At 57.1% G+C, this 6,588-nt stretch overlaps 1 pseudogene; it reads right to left on the bottom strand.

Annotated features, from left to right (window-relative positions):
- Positions 1-2,149: 2,149 nt before the first annotated feature.
- Positions 2,150-4,365, bottom strand: LOC131814451 (left-right determination factor 1-like; annotated as a pseudogene).
- Positions 4,366-6,588: the final 2,223 nt, after the last annotated feature.

Here is a 6,588-nt window from a genome sequence, read left to right as displayed (position 1 = left end):
TTTGCTTAGGGCCCCTGCACTCAGCCCTCCTGACAAGCGCCTGGGCATCTGTCCTCTCCTGCTGTTACCTCCTGCGGACAAGGGCCTCACAGTTAACCTCCCCCAAGCTCCTGTCCCTGGTTGGCTGGACGACTGTATCCTGCCCCCGCCACCCGGCGGCCATACCAGAGTTCTCGGACTGTCTACTGTCTTCCCATCCCTCACGCCCCCATCCTCATTCTTTCCCTGACTCAGTTAATGACACCACCACCTGCCTGATCTGAACTAAGGGGTCCCAGGAAGTGCTAGGCTCTGCCCTCTAGGAAGTTAGAATGGTGAAGCCACTGACCAAGGGGAAAAAGAGAGAGAGAGAGAGAGAAATGTCCGAATCTTTGATTTCAAAATTGCAGAGAGGAAAGGGATTTCTAAACTTGACTTTCAGTAGATGAAATTTATTTCAAAATCAAGAGAAGGCCAAGTGGGTCTGAATGTCAGTTCAGAAAGCCATAACCCCTTGTCATGTACCATCGGTGTGGCAGGTGCTGGTAAAAACACCATCTCCTTAAATCTCCGGTAGATGGTTGGGAGGCAGGGATTATTCTGTTGTGTAGGGAAGGAAATAGAGGTTTGGAGGGTACGGAATTCAGAGCTAATAAGAGCTCTGCACACTGTCTCCAATTCAAGATATCCAGGCTGGGTTCAAAGTCACAGCTTATCAGTCCCTGTGATCAGTGCATTGGAAAATGTCATATTAATTTTCAACATCTGCTCCCTTCATCTGCTTCCACAGCTAAAGGCTGACCTACAGTCTTAGAGTTCTCGTGATTTTTTTCATCACAGACATTTTTATTTTGTAGCAAGTAGAGTTGAAACAAAGCCCACTCACTGTGTCCAGGAAGGTAAAATATCAACAGTGACAAAAGACGTCTGCTTGCCTTCTAGCAGGATGGGTGCCCTGGAGCCTGAATGGCTTCAGTCTTAGCTTCCTAAACAACTGAGACCTTGACTGAGTCCTCTCTAGCTCCTTCTTGTTTTTCTAAGCACATTGACCTAATCCCCTCAGAACTTCCTGTTCCCTCTGGGTAACAGGTAAAATAGAGAAATACAGATGAAACTGTGTTTCACTTGTTAGAAGATGTCCTTACTATCTGGGTTGGGAATACACAACCCATACTTGACCCTAAGACAAGCCCAATCCACAGAGCTCAGCCCAGGTCCAGCAACAGAGCAAGGAAACAATGGCAATTTGGCTTCCTGCTCTTCCATTATAGAACTGACAGAGAGAAGTGCTTGGGATACCATAACCTGAACACAGAAGACCAGCAGGGGCTACCCAGTTGCCAGGGAGTCTTGACCCTGGAAAACCAAAATCAGGAGATGAGCTGAATGGACAGAGAGCTCAGTAGATGGCACAGAGCATTTGTCCATCAGCAGTAACCCCTAGCTCTCCCCAAGACATATAATAGCCCTGACACAGCCAAGTCCCTCAGTGGCTCCGCCCCCCACCTAAGGCTCCAGATCCCAGGCACCCGTCCCAGGAGCAGCCGCACTTCTGCACCCTGGCCAGCCTGTTGGGCCGGCTGACCACCTGGGGCCTGGCCCTGCCTCCCTCCTTGACGCTCACTATCATGGGCAGCGAGGTTGTTTCAGAGGCAATGCACTGCCGTGGGCCCAGAAATGGCCACTCCAAGGGCAGGGGCCGCGGGGGCTGCTGGCAGGCGCCCACGCACTCGTAGGCTAGAAAGCCCGGGGGCTCCAGGACCCAGTTCTCAGCCCACTTCATCCCCTGCAGGTCAATGTACATCTCCTGGCGACAGCAGCGGGTGGCCTCCGTCATGGGCACCTCGGGGTCACAGCCGCCCTGAGCTCTGCAAAGGGGGCAGAGTAAGGAAAGGCAGAGGTCAGCGGGGGATGGGGTAGGGGGCGGGGCGGGGTGGGGCATCTGGGAGGGAGCTTTACCATCCCGAGCTGCTCCTTATGTTCAAAAGGCTGACTATTTGTGGCAAGGACAGGTCACTACCAACAGCCAAACAGTATATCACAAGTGCCACTTGTCCTGAGACTGAAGGACAATCTCCTGCGGGCACTCACTCCCATGGGCACCCTGAAATGTCCCACTTGGACTCAGCTGGCGTTCCCCCTGTGCACTGTGATCAGGGGTCCCCGGTGGGGTCCAGGCTCCTACCCGTAGGCCCCCAGGTCCAGCGTGTGCAGCTCCAGCTGGGGCTCACCCTGTTGCTCGCCCTGCCACATGCCCTTGGGCCTGGGAAGGCGAAACGCACCAGCTTGTGGGCGCCCGAGGCCAGCGGGCCCAGGTGCTCCCTGTGCACCGTCACCTGCAGGAGCAGAGGCTGGCAAGGCTGGCTCAGCTGCTACCAGAAGGTCACTGCCTCTGTCACGTCGAAGGCCTTCCAGCTGCTCTCAAGGAGGGACACCAGCCTGCGACAGGGCAGCGCTGAGATGGGGATCTGAGCTGGAGGCTAGGGGTTCCTCCCCCAGCCTCCCCTCTCCTCCCTTGTGCTGGGGACCCCGTTCCCCCCTCTCTGCCCCCTCCCTTCCTGTCTCCTCCTCTGAGCTAGCACCCCCACTTCTCCTTCCCTCCCCTGCGCCCTGACTCTTGCCCCCCCCGCCCCCCCTTCCCCATCTAGGACTCCCTCCCCTCCCCTCACCACTGCGACCTCCACACACCCCCTCACCTCCCATACCCTCTTTACCCCTGCCCTCACCTCCCCATTAGCAGCACCCACCTGGAGTCCACCAGCAAGGTGCTGTTGGAGCTGTCTTTGCAGACCTGCAGCCACTCGACGGTGACGCAGGCACGGGTGCTGTACTGGACAGCCACTCATGCCTGCATAGCGGGACTCCTGGAAGAGGCGCAGCACGGCCGGCCCACACCAGGTTGCTGTTGGGGGGCATCCACCACTCCATGCTGAACACCAGCAAATGTGTGGAGGCCTCGGAAGCCAGCCACTTGCCTGCCACCTCTGGGGACAGGAACAGGGTCAGGAGGCCTCTCCAGTAGAAGGGCGGCTGCTAGAGGAGCAGGATCTGGGGCCAGCCAACAGCATTTCCCTGGGAATCCCCAGGGAGATCCCCAGGAATCCACAGGATAGGGATCTCTGTGGGGGCTGGGGCTTGGCCTTAAGTGCACAGATATGCAGACTTCTGGTAGGTTTTGTTTGTTTGTTTGGTGGGTTTTTTTTTTTTTTTTAACTTTTAAGTAATCTCTATGCCCTGTGGGGGCTCAAACTCCCAAACTCCCATCCCCAAGATCCAGAGTCACATGTTCCACCTTCTGAGCCAGCCATGACCCCGGACCTGTAGCCTTCTTTGGACAAAGGACACAACAAAACTGGAGGGCCAATGGAGAGAGAGAGGCAAAGAACCCTGCCACGGAGATCTCTGGTCACCAGCTGAGTGTCCTAAGAGGCAGAGCAAGAGCCCTGAAATCCCTTCATTTCCTTCTCATGCCCAGGGAGATGTCTCCAGCTGGAGGAACTGGCTTTTGTGGGGCCTGTAACCAACTTTTGCAGGGCTACTGACTCTGGAGGCCAGTGATGGGACAGGTCCCACAGCCCCCTCAGAGACCCAGGCCATGTGTCCCCGACACCTGAGTCTCCCGGCCTCCAAGAACCCACCCTCCCAGCTGGAAAGCATCAGGTGTGGGTCCGTCCCTGGGCACTGAGGAGGGGCGCCCCAGCCCCACAAGCTAAGAGGGTGCAGGGCCATTCACCTCTCCACAGGCTGATCTTGAAAATGATGGAATCAGCCCTTCCCTCTTATCTCACAAGCTGCCCCCCACTCTGGGAGGGAATCAGAGCCGGTTCTCCCCCCCCCCCCCAGGTTCCAGAGAAGCCAACAAGCTCAGAGATGTGGGGGGACTTTCTAGGGCAGGACAACAAATAGCAGAGGGAAGCCCCAAACCCCAGGTCCTTCCTCTCTTGTCTCAGCCTTGGCAGTGGGGCAGCTCCTCCTGGGCCTGAGCAGCGGAGTGCTCAGGGCAGACAGAGACCCCCTCCCCGGGATGCAGCTGTCCTCACACCCTGGGGTCTTGTCGCCGGCACCCTCAGAACAGGCTTCTCCCATCTTCGCCTGCCCTGCCCCCAGCCAGGACTCAGCAAGGTTGCAAGAGGGCCTCATCTTGGAACCTCTGGCTGAACCTCGAGAGCGGACCCCGTGGCTGCGCTGCAATAGGGCCATGTACTGAGCCATCACGTGCGCGGGGGTGACCAGCTTCTCCACGTCGCCTGCGTCCAGGATGGGCGCCTCTTGGAGCTGCAGCTGCCGCAGCAAGGTGCTGAGGATGTGCTCCCCGCTTAGGGGCCCGGGGCCAGGGCAGGGCCCACAGCGCCCAGCATGGCCACAGCTGTGATAATTCAGCACCATTGGAGGTGTGTCCAGCAAGGACCCGTCTCCCCGTCTTTCTGGCATCTGGTGGCTGTTCACGGATTCGGAGATTAGACATGGAAGCACCAGCCAGTGCCTCGCTCACTCCAACCTCTGAGAGGAGACAACGGAGGCTCAGTGAGATGACAACCTCCTGGAGTTCCCCCAGTCGCTAATGGCTACATGTAGCATCAGGCCTTCTGGCAGCCAGCCCGAATTCCTTCCAGTTCTTTCCAGCCAGTCCTGCCGACCCAGGAAGCTGTGGGGCCGGCGGGGAGATACTCTGTCCAGGGGATGGGGGGGGGGGTGCATTCCGGGGTTTCCTGAGACTTCCTGCAAGGGCTGGAGGGTCTGCAGGTGCTTGGAGAGTTTTACTGGGGAAATGAAACACCTGGGCAGTCGCCAGGGGTCATGCTGCCACATAAAAGACAAGACACAGCTGGGGATGTACTTTGACTAATTAATTCTTTGTTGTTTATCTGAAATCTGGGTTTCACTGGGAGTCCTCTGTTTTGAGTTGCTGACTCTTGGCAGCCCAGGCCAGAGGCCCAAGAAAGCCAATGCGGATTGGGAGATTTGTGACAATGGGCTGTGGCAGTCCCCACCCTTTGTCATGCAGAGGAAGGAACCCCTCATCCTTGTCTTGGACTTCTACCTGCTCTGGGTCTGGCTCAGATCTCCAGGGTGTCCCTCAGGCCCAAGATGGTAAAGAGCCCAGAGCCTCCTTTGAGAAATGTGAACACTGTTTTCCTCCCAAGGTGTGGGGGAAGGTGAAGGAGCACTGTGAGGTCCCCAAAGCAGAGGGGAAGACCAAGCTGCGCCAAGGGGGGTGCACTAGGGCACCGTTGGGCTGTGGAACACAGCTTTGTGTGGTGAGTCCCCTTCCCTGGGAGCTCCCCACTGCACACCCCTGCATCTGAGCTCTCTTTCCCTATCAGCTGCTTCTTGGTCTCCTTGGATGTCCCCAGGACCCAAAGAAGGGGCAAAATCATCAATAAAATTTTGTTTAATTAATTGAAGAGAAAGGGAGGGAGGAAGAGGAGCTTCTAGAAGATCCTTCTTCAGGGCAAGATGTAAGGAAAGAGATGGGCTTATATGGGCATTTTTCTTTTCATGTACTTTTTATTTGGCGTTTTAAAAAAGCCTAATATTGCTAACACCTCCCCCCAAGAAAGAAAAGAAAGAGAGAAGGAAAGAAAAAAATCAATCAATCAGTCAATCTGGGTAGAATCCTATCACCTCACAGTGGTACGTTGTTTGTGAGTTTCTGAATCCCATTAAGTCTGGTGTGTCAAGGGGGAAGTCGGGAAAGCAGCTGCCCCCCTGGAGGAGGAGGCAGGGAGGCCAGGGCCACTGGGGACAGAGGCCAGCAGCCAGCGGCGACAGCCCCACCCTCAGGGGAGGCACTGTGATTTCGGGGACAGAGCCTGTGTCAGTCCTGGGAAAGGGGGTGGCTGGGTCACCGTGCAACCACGTGTATCCACCCCGCGCCTGAGTATGCTAAGGCTGAAGGGAGTCCCCTCCCCCTCCCATGTGGCATGGACAAAGCACTGGGGGCTGGTGGCCTTGGTGGCTTTGGGCGGCTCCCCAAACATTGGCAGCATGAATCCCAGGGTAGAGGAGCCTGGGAAGGCCCCATCTCTTCTGCCAGAGGTCAATCTGCTTCTGCTGCCAGCAGCCCTGAGGGGTGTGGGAACCCTAAGCCGGCCTCCTCTGTCACCCAGGCAGGAGCACAGGAGGGACAGAGTCCGAGGGATGGCTCAGGACCAGATGGCAGCCTCCCTGGGACTCTGGAGGGTTCTGATCGTGATCACCCCCACTTCCAGTCCCTCTTGCCTCATCCATCAGGTACTTAGGGGCTCAGAGATAGAAGCAAAACGGACAAAACTTGTCATGTGGGAGACAAATGGCCGAAGGGGGCTCTGCAGCCTTGGGGGGCTCCCTTCCTCCTGCCACCACTCCCTAGCACATCCCAGGCCACCCCCACCCCCATACATCCCCCCAAGTTCAAAGGCCCCCCCCATGAGACAGCCTTCTGACCCCAGGAAGCCTCCAGAATCAGGCAGGCCAGCCTGGCCACCCCCGCTGCACCCGGCTGCTGGGGTGTGTGTCTCGCTGGCCCACCACCTGCTTCCCCTTCCTCCCCCTCCTCCCCCTCCTCCTCCTCCTCAGTCCCACCCCCCGCCACCTCTGCAGAGCTACCTCTTCTGCTGTAATGTTTTT

Source organism: Mustela lutreola, chromosome 14, assembly GCF_030435805.1.
Source record: "Mustela lutreola isolate mMusLut2 chromosome 14, mMusLut2.pri, whole genome shotgun sequence".
Lineage (NCBI taxonomy): Eukaryota > Metazoa > Chordata > Mammalia > Carnivora > Mustelidae > Mustela > Mustela lutreola.
This window is presented reverse-complemented; position numbering and strand designations above follow the sequence as displayed.